Below are 15,743 nucleotides of genomic sequence, written 5' to 3' on the forward strand. Positions count from 1 at the left end.
AAATCCCTTCTAGATACCTTCATCCAAGTGATGGTTGGTCCATCTCTTTAGTATGGATTCTATTATAGACTTAGGTTCATGAACTCCTCTCGCATTTGCTTTTCAAAACCTTCAAACTTGAATTTAGTGAGGAGGAAGGCCAACTTTAAGTCATCTCATTTGCCAAAAATTCCTACTGTTTGTCTCTCATACCATTGAAATGATGTGCCTCTTAAAGTGGTAGGGAATATCTCCAACCAATGCTCAGGGTTTCTAGCATTGTTGGCTACACACACTATCATGAACTCAAATACATGAAGATTAGGGTCTTCATTGTACTCTCCCTTAAAGATGGACAATGAGATTACATTTGCTGGCATATCATCAATATTTCTAGGATGGATCTGACTAGGAAGGGGACCTTGAGTCACCGTTGGGACTTTTGTAAAGAGTGTTGCAAGGGCGTCAAAGGAGGCTTCTGCTCTGTGAGCTTATTCTTGACTTTGATTTTTTCCTTCTCTCTTTGCATGTACCTCTGGACTCGTTTTAGTGCTTGTCTCTTGATTGCGTCATTCATCAGGGAGTTAGCTCCACCTAGTTTGTTTGTACTCAATATGATAGAATCAAAAGGGCCTCAGTGTCTGGAGGACTCTCTTGTCAACATCTCTTCTACTTTCTTCTTTTCAATGTCTCTAAATTTAGCTTTCATTCCACTACAAAGGGGAATATTTTCAGTTCTAAAGGTATCGAAACTCATCCTTCTAAGGATCATCATAGTGCCATTGTCTTGATAATACCAAGTTCAAAGTGTTTTAATAGCATGGGTTGTGAATAACACTCTGTCTCTACTAGCTTATACTGGGTTGCTAATTGGACAAACAAAAGGTTTTTAGTGCACCAAGCATCCCATGTATCTTGCTATTGAGCATCCACAAACAGATTCCAACTACAATGCCCTTTCATAGCTCAATAGTGCCGCTGTCACTTTAGTCTTCACTTGAGTCTTCAACACCACAAAACACTTACGGAGGTATACAGAATAGAAACAGAACAGAGATAGAGACTTTGTAGAAGCTCAATAGAGGGTCTACAATACCATACAACAGGTTATTAAAAAGCATTCACCTCAACTAAAACCATTCAAAACCATCAAGAATCATTAAATAAACTTCCAAACACTCTTAAAATTCACCAATCATCGTTTCATTCTCTCATATAGAAAGAAAACAAAACAAAACAAAAGCTCAACAGACTCAATCTGAACCAATCAAACACTATCAAGACATCAACAGAATATTTTAAAACATCATATCTCCTCTAAAAAACTATCACGAGCTTCTAAAACCTAATCAAACTTATCTAAAATCCTCAAACTTCCAAGAAAACCAATTATCATTAAATCATACAAAAAGCACCCTAAAATTCAATAAAAAATAGTCATACCAACCCTCAACAGACCTATGTGTGTTGCATGTATTGACCAAGGTCATGGGAAAAAAGCCTTAAAATTATACATGCAAATGCAACATGAGGGGGCTATTTTGGATGTTACTGATGTAGTCTATGTGATATAAGCCTACATTATTACTGGAGTGATGGAACTCTATATGAGAGTGTATTTTAGTATTGTTTTTGTAGGATTTGATCTTGATCTTCTTGTGGTGAACACAATGATTCGTGCATTTGCTAGTTGTGCAATGAGAAAAAATGCACAGGCAGTCATGCTAGCCTTCTGAAGACAAGCATTTGACAGTGGAGTGGTTCTAAATCCCAAGAATGGTTTGTTAACACGAAGAGGGAAAGGGGAGGGGTGAGAAAAACATCCAAAATAACTGAGGGGAAAAAAGGGAGGGGGCAGAACCCCCCCATCTTCCACGTGGACCCAGACCTCTGCCCGCCCTTTTTTCTTGAAAAAATGATTGCACATTGATTCATGCATTTTATAGTTATGCAATAATGAAAGATGCATAGGCAATCATGCTAGCCTTGTAAAGCTTGCTAACATGAATAGGGAAAGGGGAGGGGAGAGAATGACATAAAAAATGCCCAAATTTTTGGGGAAAAAAGGGAGTAGAGCCCACCCATTGTCCGAGCGAATGCTGAAAATGGGGGGGTTCTTCCCCCCTTTTTTGTAGAAAAATCAGGATAGAGTGTGTTTGGGGGCATACCTTGAGGTGGAGCAAGGTGTAACAGTGTCATTAGAATCATAGCATGGCTAGAGTGGGGCATAGCGGTGTGTTGCTAGAGCTTGGATAGAGTGCGGTCAAGGCTAGGGTGGAGCTTAACTATGCCTTGTAAGAGATCAAGCTTGCAAAAATAATGCACTTTGCTTGGATAGTTTGTTTCCTTGGACTCTTACTTTTCTGATCGTCCTTGGCTATGTTAGTTCAAATGGTTGGTGCTTGATCCCTTACAATGATCCACCCCACTTGGCTTGCTCTAAATACTTTGCCTTTTAAATTGATGAGCTCAATGTGTAATGTAGTGAGTGGCTTGATAGGTAGCTACGCCCAATGCTATGTTGGGTAGTGGTCCTTGAGGTTAAGCTCCTTAGCCAATCTTGGTCAATCATAGGTAGCTAGGCTTTTGGGTAGTGGTTCTTCATGTTAAGCCCCTTAACCAATCTTGGTTCTTCATGTTGAGGTTACAAGTAACCCTAGTCAAAGGTTCACTCAAAGGAGTTTAAGTCAAATGCCAACTTTCCTCACCATCCCACAATCTTGGTGCACTTTAGAAGCATTCTTCAACATAGTATAATAGACTATTTCATTCAATATACTCCCTTAAAATGTAATGGGCTTAAGCCTAAATGTTAGATTGTGATATGGAATGGGAATTTGCTATTATCTAACCCTAATGTGGTGTCCCCAAAATTTTTATGTAATGAGACTCTAATAGACAATGCCTATATGAGTTATACTTGAGTATGGTAGTATTTGACAACTCTAGTGCTTAAAGTTAATAGTCCTAGCAAATGCTCTGCATACAATGTACATGATGTTCTTAGGTGCAATAGTTGGCCTATGGTTACCTAGGGTATGTAGCAAAATGAACGCTTTGTGGTCTAAGTTATAGTGTGATAGGGGTTAATTACAAGAGGTAGTTCAATGACATTGGCAAGTGTTGGATTCAAATGGGAGCTACCAAGACTTAAAGTTGAGACAATCTACCCTTATATCAAATGCCCATAAATTATATTATGTTGGAAAACTAAAAATGATAATTCAAAGGAAGAATTAGTGCTTGCACTTGATAATTGGAATGTGATTATCTCGGCCAAAATAGGAAATATTATCATGTTTAATAATCACCGACAAAATTAAACAAATCATTGAGTAGCAAGGGTAGTGAAATGAAGGTGCACACACCTATTGATAAGTCACCATCTTTCCTGTTTGATGGACATAACCAAAGCTCCTCTATGTGTGTGTGTGTGCACTTGAGAGAGGGGTGCAAAGGGTCTAGACTACTAGGCATAACCCTCAAAAAGCAAGGAAGAATGTTTGCATTTCAGATGCCATTGCCATCACCTTGCTCTTTGTCTTGTTGTTCACCATCTTGTTCTTATTCTTCTTGTAAGAAACTGTCATGCTCCATTACTAGACGATCAAGTTTGAAAATAATAACCCATTCTATGCAACAATCATCAATTCATGAAGATGATGGTATCATGAGCAATTGAACGATTTGAACTCTCATCAAATGCTAAATTTTATCCACCTCATTTGAATTATCTACTGTAAATTAATAAGTACTCATTTTGATAATCCAACTCAAATTACCCCCTTGAAATTGAGAGAGAGAGATTGGCAAATATGAAACTATCTTTTCATTACTTACAAATAGGAAGGGGTTGTTGGGTTTTCTTTTTGAGTTCACCCAACGGCCTTTGAAGATTGTTACAAGCTTTGGATGGCCAATTAGATGTCAGTGGTGGGCAGTCTTCCTTAGTGCATGCCCCTTGAGCCTTATTCATGGGTGATGTCCTCTAGTGCATGCCATACTTCCCCCTACATACTATCCCTTGTGATAATCCTTTAGCTCCTTTCATGATTTCCTTAATATGACTTGCAACACATGCTTATAAGTATGTTGAAAATTTTCTTTTTTTCTTGTTGCATGTGTAGTGGTCTTTGTATTTTTATCTAATCTTTTTGTTGCATACGTATAATTTCTAATCTAGTTTGTTATTATATATGAACCAACCATTTATATTGTCGTGATTCATTTAAGTTATTCTTTCTATTTGGGTAATAAATTAATCTTTTATCTCTAATTTCATTTTACTTATTCATTTTCTTATTATTATACCATTTCTTTTGTCTAGATTAAGTTATGTCAAGGGTTTTTTGAGTTGCTAGTCTCATTAATGGTTGTTTTTGTTTCAATTCTAAGTACCAATATGTTGCATCTTTCTATTTATTGTGTTTCTAGTAAAGTTATCTTTGATGAAAAAGCTATGTCTCTTCCATATAATGTTCTAAATGGACTTATTTTAGTGGATGCTTATACTAAACATTTATATATATGAGTTACATGTGGTAGCATCTCATCCCAATTTTGTTGTAGAGGATCCAGATATATTGAAATCATTTGTTTAGACATTCTATTAACCCATTTTTTGGGGGGTGATATGGTGATGCAAATTTTTGCTTGATTCCTAAGAAATTGGAAATTGTTTTAATTACTTCATACTTGAAATTCTATTCTTGATCTAAAAGCTTTATCTTAGGGCAAGAGTGTTTGATTATTATTTCTTATAATAGGAATTTTGCTATTGAATTTCCTATTGTGTTTGCAATGCTTTAACTTCAAAATATCGTGTTAGATATTCCAAGCCACTGACTCGAATGATTGGATACTTTGACAGGTTGGAGAAATCCCATTGGTTTTCCTATCCTCCCTGGTTTGAATGTTTGATATTCTTTAAAAATGTGCTACAAAGTGATGAAGTTTTGGTGGCGAATAATATTTTTTGCTTCTAAATCTAGACATTTGTGGAATCCTAGGTATCCAAACAAAGGATAAGCATGAAAATGTTTTATATAGTTACTTTTCAAGGACTTAGGAATTACTAGCTTAACTCCTAGTTGTTGGGCTACATAATACAACATATTATTTTAAATTAAGTATGTTTCTTGGATATCAGAATTATTATTTCAAATTTCATTTATGATTCTTCGTATGTCAAGATATTGTTGTTGGAGTATTACTATTAGTAGCATATATGTAGGTATGTGATCTATTGTTGTGTTCTAAATGTGTGCTATTTTAGAAAATGAATTAGATATAGAAAGGGATTGATCTGTCATGGTTTGATGTGGCCATAATCCACCTGAATTTGTTGGATTCATGTTTAAGGCAAGTGTGAATTGGCTGGCAATAAGGGTAGTGTACAATGGAGGACTGCATAACATAATGGAAGGGAGGGAGCGGTCTTCTCTTTTTCATTGGGAGGCATACCAAGAAGTTAGGCACTGCTAAAGATAAACAAATGCATCAGATTGAAATATGAAGTTTGCAACACCCCCATCTCTAATTACCCATACATAAACATGCCATTGTAATGGATGCCAGCTCATGTAAAGCTCAATATCTCAACACTCCCCCTTGAGCTTAGCATGAGCTCATGAACTCCAAGAATAATCCTGAAGCATTGAAGCTTCTCATCTCCCAAGGCCTTGGTGGAAATATCAACATATTGATCCTCTATGTGTTGACATAAACCAAGTCAATATCACTTGCTAGAACCCACTCTTGAATGAAATGGTAATGGACCCCTATGTGTTTGGTCCTGTGCATGATACAGTGGATTCCTAGCCAATTGAATGCTGCTTAGGCTATAATAGTAGATGATAACCTTCTTATCTACCTACATTCCCAAATCACCAAGTAGCTTAGGTAATCAAGCTACTTGACATGCTACAATTGTAGCACTTCTGTACTTTGCCTTTGTACTAGACAAGGTAGTTGTCAGTTGTTTCTTGTTGCTCCAAGTAATAACAGTCCTTCCAAACGAAAACATAAAACCATTGATAGATGTCCTATTTGAAATACTACTAGACCAATCTACATCTATGTAACCATGCAAATCCAATGGTATACCTATACCATAGAATAAGGTATAGTCCTTGACATAGCGCAATGTGTGCCACACTACATCCAAATGTGGCTTTCGTAGAAGTTGCATAAACTGATTCTCCAAACCAAGTGTATAGATAAGACTGTTCTCAATCTTTCAATACATAGTGACATCCTCAATCAAGTGTGCACTAAGCTTAGCATTAATATCCAAAGTATAGACATAAGCTTGTAATCAGTCATACCATACTTCTTCAACATATCCAATGCATATTGCCTTTGTGATAATCATATACCCTTTGGAGTCATTATTATCTTTATGCCAAGAAAACAAAACAACTTTCCTAAATCCTTCATCTCAAATTTAGCCTTGAGAAGACTCTTCACATTATCAATCTCTATCTCAGTATCACCCACAATGATCAAATCATCCACATATATAGTAACATCTACAATACCTGTATCACTCTCATGATATACATAGAGCATGTGATAAGCTTGTGCTCTACAAAATCCAATGCTAATAAGGTATAATGTAATCCTATCATGTCATGCCCTAGGTTCTTGCTTTAGCCCATACAAGGCCTTATGAAGCTTGCATACATAATTTGGATGATTCTCCCTAGTATCTCATGTTTCCCTTACTATAGCTTTGTAGAGTCAATGGTTATACATACATTAGCATTGCATTTGATTGTTGTATTAGGGCCTTTTTCCACCACATCCTTAAACCACTTAACATCCAACGCATATACAAAAAATGTTCAAAAATCAAGCTTATTGATGCCCAATCATCCATATTTCCATTCTCTCAAAGCTAGTGACAAATCCACAATCACGGTTATTCCTTGATCATCAATCCTTTGAGTCTAAAAACACTTTTCCTCACATAATATAGCATTGAAAATTGTGCATATTATCAAGAAAGAGTGATTAATTTTAGATAAGTATCAAGATATTATATATGCTTAGATTGGTAAGAATTCTTGAGAATGGCTGTTGTGATATATGTCCCATTTTCTCTTTCTACTCTCTCCATCTCCTCATACAACCAATCCATGTTAAGACCCTTTGGAAATGCTTTTGAATGTATAGGATATGACATACAATGCTCACTATATGTGTGAAAGTACATTCTCTCCATGTGCTTGCTTGCTTTTGTGTCCTCATACATTGCTAGCAATTGACTCATCACGTCACTATTGAGAACACAAAAGATGCTTATATTTTTATGCAACTCTTTATCCATCATCTTGCTACACCCTCTTCCTTGATGCACAATAGATGTCATCCTTGAGTATTCTTCTTTTTGTGGAAGGAAGGAATGAGGAAGGAGTCCACTTGGGAAAGAAATTCAAAGATGTGTGATTCCTACACCAACCAACCTTCATCCATGCTACTTTCTGGCCTTGAAGTTTACCTCACAAAATCCTTTTAGATTTCTATCAAGTGCTCAAGAAAGGATATTAATCGAGAATACATAGACATCTCATTCACCAAATGGACTATGAGATATAGATGTGTTGTGACAATGGTTCATGAGAAAGTCCCTCCATTAAATGAGTTACCTTAATCATCATGGATCAACCATGCTGAAGTGATGTGGGATCAACTTCCTTTGATCTAACATACTTGCAAAGAAAAAAAAAATATTACATTAGCATGAGTAAGTGAATGACTATCTTAAGTTAAATATAAAGATTTATAGCCAATAATATGTTGTCTTACCTTGTATCAAGTGTACCTCACAAGTTTTCCATCTTGTAATCATTCTCTCATACCTTCTTTGAAGCATAATGCAAGAGGTGACAGGAAGTATACAATGCTAAGATCATGTGCATATGATCACTTTGTTATAAGGAATAAAAGTTCTGACTAATTTATGTAATTACAAACTTTGACATAGTTGGAGCATCTTGTGTGAATGGTTAGGTGTGTCCAATAAGGTGGTTGAAAGAATATGAAGTACTTGAGTACATGCATAGAATCTAGAAGGTGGTTGATCTTTAGGTTTTCCCAATAAGATGGTCGAAAGGATATGAAGTACTTGATCCCAAAATTAATAATTCACATTCAATAATAGGCCATAAATTAAACTTTATTCCCATATAATCAATAGTTTTAGGTCTTACTATTGGCTCATGCTACATGGAGGAGGATGTTCCATGTGACTTCATAAATCCTTATAGTCTCCAATGAGCCACGATTATCGTGGAACCCCATTCAAAGATCTTGCATAGTTATGATGATTAAGAGGGATAAATCTATGATGTTTCTTATAAATTGCCTTCTTCAAACTAGTGAATCATGAAGAAACCAATGGTTGACCACAAATGCGACATACATGATAGGCGAAGGTAGAGAGACCTATATCACATGCACATAGAAATTAAAGTTACCAAGTCTCACATTAAGATACATATATGAAAATTGGTTTTTTAGCATCATAGTTGAATACTCACCATAGCTTGAAAGTTCATGCATTGTCCACATCATGGCTTTCAATGTGAAGTCCTCTTATAATAGAGGTTTCCGTATGTCATGTATCTTAATACCTATCTAACGTATCTCCAATTCCTTTGTAAATTTTTTGTGTTTCTAATATTGGTTACATCTTCTATAGATGGATGTGTTATTTCATATATGGATATTGTGAGTTGACTTCAACTATCCTCACTAATATAGTAGGAAAGATATATGGGATCACCTCTTTAGAGAGGGAAGTATGACAGAGCCAACAATATCATTGCATCAAAGGAACACCGATACAATAAAATGCCTTTATAAATTTTATTTTCTTTTATTATGTTAAGAATTGTTCTCTTCCTCTCCATGATAGCATAGAAGATACATTACATGGTAAACAAAAATTGTTAGATCATTCATTATGTTAGGCATTGCAATCATTTTCCTATTGTAATATTACACTATTTTGTAGAAGCATAAGAGAATCAAGAGGGAGAAAGGGAAACAAGATCAAGTGAGTCTAATGCTTCTAATGAGGGTATTGGAAAAACAATTGTGAATTCAAGGAGGGTTCACCAATGCATTAAACTCACCATCTTAGATTGTAATTGTTCTAGTTTGTAATGTAAGCCAAAAAGTTGGTATGCTACCTATTTGTAGCATAACAAATAGGTAGCATAACATACCTATTTGTAATTGTTCTAGTTTGTAATGTAAGCCAAAAAGTTGGTATGCTACCTATTTGTAACATAACAAATGAAATTATTTGGAAGATTTGAATTCTCTTGTCTTATGATTCAAGGTAACATTTGGCATCCAGATCTTTACATATATCATCGTATTTTGTGATGATGCAAGAAGGCCATCCATTTAGACGTTGTTAATTGTTCTTTTATTTTCAAAGTATACACTTTCTCATTCTTCTGTTATATTCACTTTGCATATTTACATGGGTTAAGATACATTCTTGTTTTTAGTTTTTTTTAAAAAGTCTATTTAGTTCATATAAGCAATGCTCAATCTCTCCATTGGAAGGGATTAAAAAAACCTAGGGAGTTGTTGATTCCAAAATTGTGGCTCAAGCCACAAGTCAACAACTAGAAACTCCTTGGTTTGTTTGCCTTTACGCATTGCATTCATAAGATTGTATATAATCACATCAAAATTTGATATGGAAAACATTTAAATTTACATTTAAACATGCACTAATAGCCATGTGAACTCTTAGGTAAAATCCATTTAAAAGTGCATTTAAATTTACACTTGTTGGTAAAATATGTATAAATTTAGACGCATGCTTCTAGATATAGTCTTATGTACGACTTTAGATACTTCCACAAGTTTTTCCTTCACTTCAAAAAATGATTCTACTTGTCACACTACAAGGCTAAACCCTTTTCGTATTGTGAGCTTGTGGAATGTGACAATGCATTAGCCATATACTTGCCTCGGGGTACTGAGGGTGGCTCTAATGGCACAGATGGTGCGTTGCTTCCCTCTTGTGTAGCCATTAGGGTGCCAAGCACTCCAGACTTAGATGATCTCGAGGTATCAAGCTACTATTTGGATAAATAGATTGGCTCGGTTTTTTTGACTGCAACCGTCAGAGGCTACTGTGTGAGTCTTGCAGCTTGGGTTTTGTGGGCTGTCATTGCCTTCGATGGAGTATGGCTGCTTGGGGGTGGGGTGGCAAGCGATGGTCATGGTTGGGGCTATGCTTCTAAGATTTTCCTTCTTGGGCACCCATATCCAAGTGTTGCCTTCATAGTATCCTTGGGCTCACAACAGATTTTTGGAGATCCATTGTGGCTTGATTGTGTGCCTATGTTGATAGTGTTGGGTCGGTCTCTTAGGTTTCAAATGATAGTTGTTAGCCTTGCAGGGCTGTGTTTGGTTGCTATGAGTAGGTCGCTTTTGGTATGTTGGCACCCATTTAAGCATGGACTCTATGGATTTGGGGATGGCCTTAGTTGGTTGTGGTTTTGCAGTTTGGGTGGGTTGTGATGAGTCATGGCCCCCTCCCTAGGCTTGGTCCTAGGTAGCTTTATTGGTGGCATAGCAGGCTTTGGTGGAGCCTTGTTGTCCTTGCTGAAAGCTGTCATGATTTGAACGTTGATAATGGCAAGGTGAATACATTGCAGATCGTAATCTATGTTGCAATGGGCTTGTTTCTTGAAAGTGCATCCTAATAATGATTCTTGACTTGCATTCTTCATATTTGGCAATACATAGAAGATGATTGATAGGCTCTTAGACTTGATAGGGACTACAATCTTGCACTTCCCTAGGAGTGTATATGACTTGCCCCCGAAGGGGTTGAGTTTTGCATTGGTGGGCTATAACTATGGTTGACCAATGAGGGTCCAATGAGCGTGAGTCAAGACATTGAAGTCATTACCTTCATCGATCAAGGCATCAAATGTGTGTGTGCATCGGGTGATGGCTGTGATGTGTAGGTATGCTGGTGCTACTACATCCTCATCCTTGTCCTCTAGTTTGGTGAGGGTGGCGGACATTGACAGGGGCTTCTAGCATAGGGGGCTCATGTAGTGGGTGTGGGAAGGTAGTACTTATTCATGCAACTGCCATTAAAGAAGCCTATACCCTCATCTTCAAGGGTTTCAAGTTCTACACGTTGCCCACTAATGGCGTGCACTTGAAAAGGTCATAATCCTCAAAATTTCATTTTTTGCTTGTGGCCATTTACCAAGTAGAGAAAAATAAGGTCTCCTTGCTCAAAGTTGTGTTGTTTGACGTGCTTGTTGAACCACATATTTCGTTGTGCCTTCTCACAAATTAGGGCGTGGGTGGCAATGAGCCGAGTCTTAGTGAGCCGTTCCAATTCCATGAGATAGTTGGTCCAAGCTTCCTTCCCTTCCCATCTCTCCAGTATTGCTATCCTCAAGCTAGGGACAAAGAATTCTAATGGCAAGATGGCCTCAGTCCCATAGGTCAACCTAAAGGGCATCTGTCCCACTGCCGTTTTATGGGCTATCTGATAGACCCATAACACTGCCATAAGTTTGTTGTCCCAGTCACTTTGTGAGGTGGGACATTGACTAAGATCTTGTTCATGGATTCTACTTGGCCATTATCTTGAGGGTAGTAGGGTGAGGATTTCCTATGGATGATTAAGAAGGTTGAGAGCAAGTGGGCAATCACCTCATTGATGAAATGAGTGCCTTGGTCACTTACTAATTCAATAGGGCAACTGAATCGTGAGATAACCTGTTCCCACAAGAACTTCATTATGGTCCTAGTGTCATTCTTCCTAGTGTCTCATGCCTCGGCCCATTTTGTAAGATAGTCAGTTTGCTACAATGATGTATCTAGCCTATGACTATTGTGATGCGAGACTGATGGGTCCAATGAAGTCGATTTCCCACTTCTCAAAGGGTTGTTGTGCAATGATAGGGGTCAACTCCAATTTATTCTTTCATGCAAGAACTTTAGCCTTTTGGAACTCATCACAATGCTTTACGAACTTAGCCTTTTGCCACCATAGTTGAGATTGCAGTACCTTACGAGCTGCCATCGTATCCTTGTTAAAGTGCCCTCCAACAATCCCACCATGCACTTCACTTAGCACATCATGCATCTCGTGCTCGCACATACATCGTCGTAGTAACCTAGTCTTGCCCTAACCTACAAAGTTGACCAACATCAAACTGATAAGGTTGGATCTTCAGAATAAGTATCCTAAGCCTGGCCTTTTCGATAGGTCTCTTGGGCAGACCATGCTCTAGCACTTTGACTGTATCATCCGCCCAGTATGGCATTAGATTGGCTTTGAACAAATATTTCTCGCTAGACAAGCTAAAAATATGAGCGTATGGTAAATCATCAGCTATGCCTTGTCCAACACCCTCTCCTATGGGTATTCAGGACATATGATCAGCCATGTAGTGCTGCTTGCCCTTGCATACTGCCATAGAGAAATCAAATTCTAGAAGAAGAAGCAACCATCTAGCAATTTGTCTATAGCACATGGTTTATTCACAAAGTTTATTCACAAGATACATTAAGGCTTGGTGGTCTACAAAAAAGGTGAAAGGAATGGCTAGGAGAGGTAGTGTTGAAACCCCTCCATTTCTATGGTGGAGTAGTTCACCTCTGTGTCAGTGAGCTTCCTACTAGAAAAACTCACAAGGTAGTCCAAATTATGTTCACTAGGCTGGCACAAGACAGCTCCAATAGAAAACTTAGACGCATCTATATGCATGTGGAAGGCGATGTTCCAGTCTAGGGCTCGTAAGATTGGTGTAGTTGTAAGAGCCTTCTTCAGCTCCTCATATGCTTGTTGGCACTCCGCAGTCCACTCTAATGTGATTAGCAACTTATACAATGGTCTCACAATCAATGTGTAATTCAACACGAAGTGCCGATAGATTTGGTGTGTCCTAAGAAGCACTGAACTCCCTTATAATCCTTGGGTGGGAAGAGGAGCTCAACTGGCACTCCCAGCACCAAACAATGCAAAACAAGCCATCCCTAGGATGGAGATGAACCCGATAAGCATGCCTATGCCACCAGGACCCTATGTAACCCATCCACCAAGTGATGCTCTAGTCCATTACATGGAGGAGCCTAACGAAGATGAAGCCTATGTGAACCCTTAAGTCTTGTACAATGAAGAGGGAAATCCAGTCCCGACCAATATTGGTGATGGCTTTAGGTAGAGGTAGGGGCAGAGGATTCCCACGGCTGACCCAAGATCCAATCTCATGTTGGACTTGTGGTCACCTAGGCCACATCTCATCATGATTTCCAGAGAGAGAACAAGCAAATAAGGAAAAAACAGATTTCAAATGTGCTAAGTGCGGCATCACTCATCTCTTCACCAATTTCCCTAGAAGGAAGCCATACTCTAGCTTGGCAATCGTGCCATCAGTGTGTTTGGGGCTGTTTGAGACATTCGATAGTGAGACACACCCATCCCATTGTATGTCATGACCAGAGCACAGACAAAGCAGGCAGGCATATCATTGTAGCAATTAAGATACAACCTCCATAGGAAAGAAGAGCCAAAGGAGAAGGAAGAAAAATACTTACACAAAGGTCACTCTTAATACTGAGGGTGCGACAATGCTCGTGAACTGGCAAGAAGGCCACGGATGTAGAGGCAAAGACCACTGCTCCAAAGGCGACAAAGAAAGGGAGTGCCAAGGTAGGGGAGTATCCTCACCCTAGACATCAACTCGAGGCAATAGCCAAAGTTATGGAGTGGGTAAAGAAAGCCCGTGAGCACCTCAAGGATGCTAATCCTATCTTAGAGGACGAGATCAAGGATATCTCTAGCATGAGCATGCCAGTCTCACATGCACGACCAAGCTCGAGAGACGCAACCATGCCATAGGTGGTGCCACCTAGGCCAAGTTTAGATGCTACTGGCTAGCCAATTAGTCAAGACCAATGGCCAAGAAGCACAAACCTAGGAGAGGGGCAAGTAACCAACAACCTCCTCACGATGTTAGTGACAGCCCTAGTGACTCTAAGTTTAGGAGACCTTGTCAGGCAGCACCCCACACTATGGAAAGAGTTGAAACATTGGGTGGAAGAATTGATGAAGCATGCTACTGCTAACTTGCAAGATCATGATGTAGTCACGTAGATACCTAGCTTGACATTGCACTTAGTGCAAAAGTTGCTACATGTCAACTCCTTTTGGGAAGGGACTGAGACGCACACAGTCTTGTCGATCCTAGCCCTAGGAGACATGACATGGAAGGGAATTGTTGATACTGGGGCAAGAGTGAGTGAGTTGAGCCATATTGTGCTCCCAGGCTTGGGGAAACCCGCCTGTCGAAACTATTAGGTTCAACATCACTTTAGCTAACAGAATGAAAGTAAGGCCATTTGGAGTCTTAAAGATTTGGCCACCAGTGAAGATCACAGGTGTCCAGTTCTTTGTGAATTTCATTGTCATGAAGGGAGTGGACTACGACATTCTGCTAGGCCGACCCTAGATGAGGAACACTCGAGTTGTCGAAGACTGGGGCAACGGTCTAATCTTCTTGGGAAATTGAATGAAAGTAGTGAGCGTCAAGATGGACACTTGGAAGAAAACCCTTGTTGACCTGGATGCCATCTCTGCCATGCTTAGGGGTGACACACTAGTAAGCAAGTCGTACGGGCTATTAAACAAGTACATCCCCTTCCCTGAGGATGAGTGAGATTGGATGCAAGTTCTAGCAACCATCGATCTTCCATTCTCAAACAAAGAGGAGATGTATAAAAAAGCTGTACAAACTATGAGCATGTCAAAAAAGGAGCCCACAGTTCCACTCTGCATGATGGCCAAGAGCTCAAGTAGCCAACCAAGGCCTATCTCTTTCCATGTTGCTAGCAACAGTCTAGAACTTCACAGGATCCTCGAGTATCTGATAGGAAAATTGAATGGCAACCCTGTCGCTAATCTCAAGCCTCTTAGATAACTCTTGGATGATTCTAAGTGGAGATGGACTAAGGTGCACGATCTGAACTTACTGTACAATTGGGCTTTAGTCACCTACAAAGAACATGCTAGAGAAAAGAGTCTAGGGGATGAAGAGTAGTCAAGAGGAGTTGATTCTAATGATGAGTACAAGGACTACCTCTCTGCTAGTGAGGAAAGCAAAGAAGAGATAGACACCGTAGAGTACGACACTGAGGGGAGAATGATAGAGCAGATAAGGGCGGACTCTGAGCATAAAAAAGGGAGTGCTTACAAGATCGAGAGAGGAGTCATGCGGATGGAGCACGACCGCTCCTGGTTGGAGCATGTGGGAGCAATAGATTATGAACAAGTATGGATAGCCCAACCACCCACAACACCCTTGTTTAGGACAGACACACATATCGAGACACAACTACCAAGGGAAACTCCTTTAGCGAGGATTGCAAGTTTGACTCCAAATAGAAGGTCAATACGAAGAGTGACCTAGAGATACCTCAACCTCCTAGGACCAAATGCACCAAGGGGGACCTGCTAGTCCATCTAAGGCATAGATAATTGAAGGAAGAAAGGAGAGGATAGATGAAGAAGTCAAAGGTGGAACAGTAGAAGAAACCACAGAACATACCAAAACACTTTACAAGGTTTAAGAAAGATGACATGGTAGTGGCCCTACTAGGAGCGAGAAGAAAAGGACAGACAAGTGAGCTGATCGAGAGACCTGCCAAGGTCAAGGAAGTCAAATTGACAAGGGAAGACGAGAAGCCTCAACCCTTGTTTATAG

The sequence above is a fragment of the Lygodium microphyllum genome, chromosome 3 (assembly GCF_053477565.2).
Source record: "Lygodium microphyllum isolate KBCC chromosome 3, Lygodium_microphyllum_v1.1.10, whole genome shotgun sequence".
Classification (NCBI taxonomy): domain Eukaryota; kingdom Viridiplantae; phylum Streptophyta; class Polypodiopsida; order Schizaeales; family Lygodiaceae; genus Lygodium; species Lygodium microphyllum.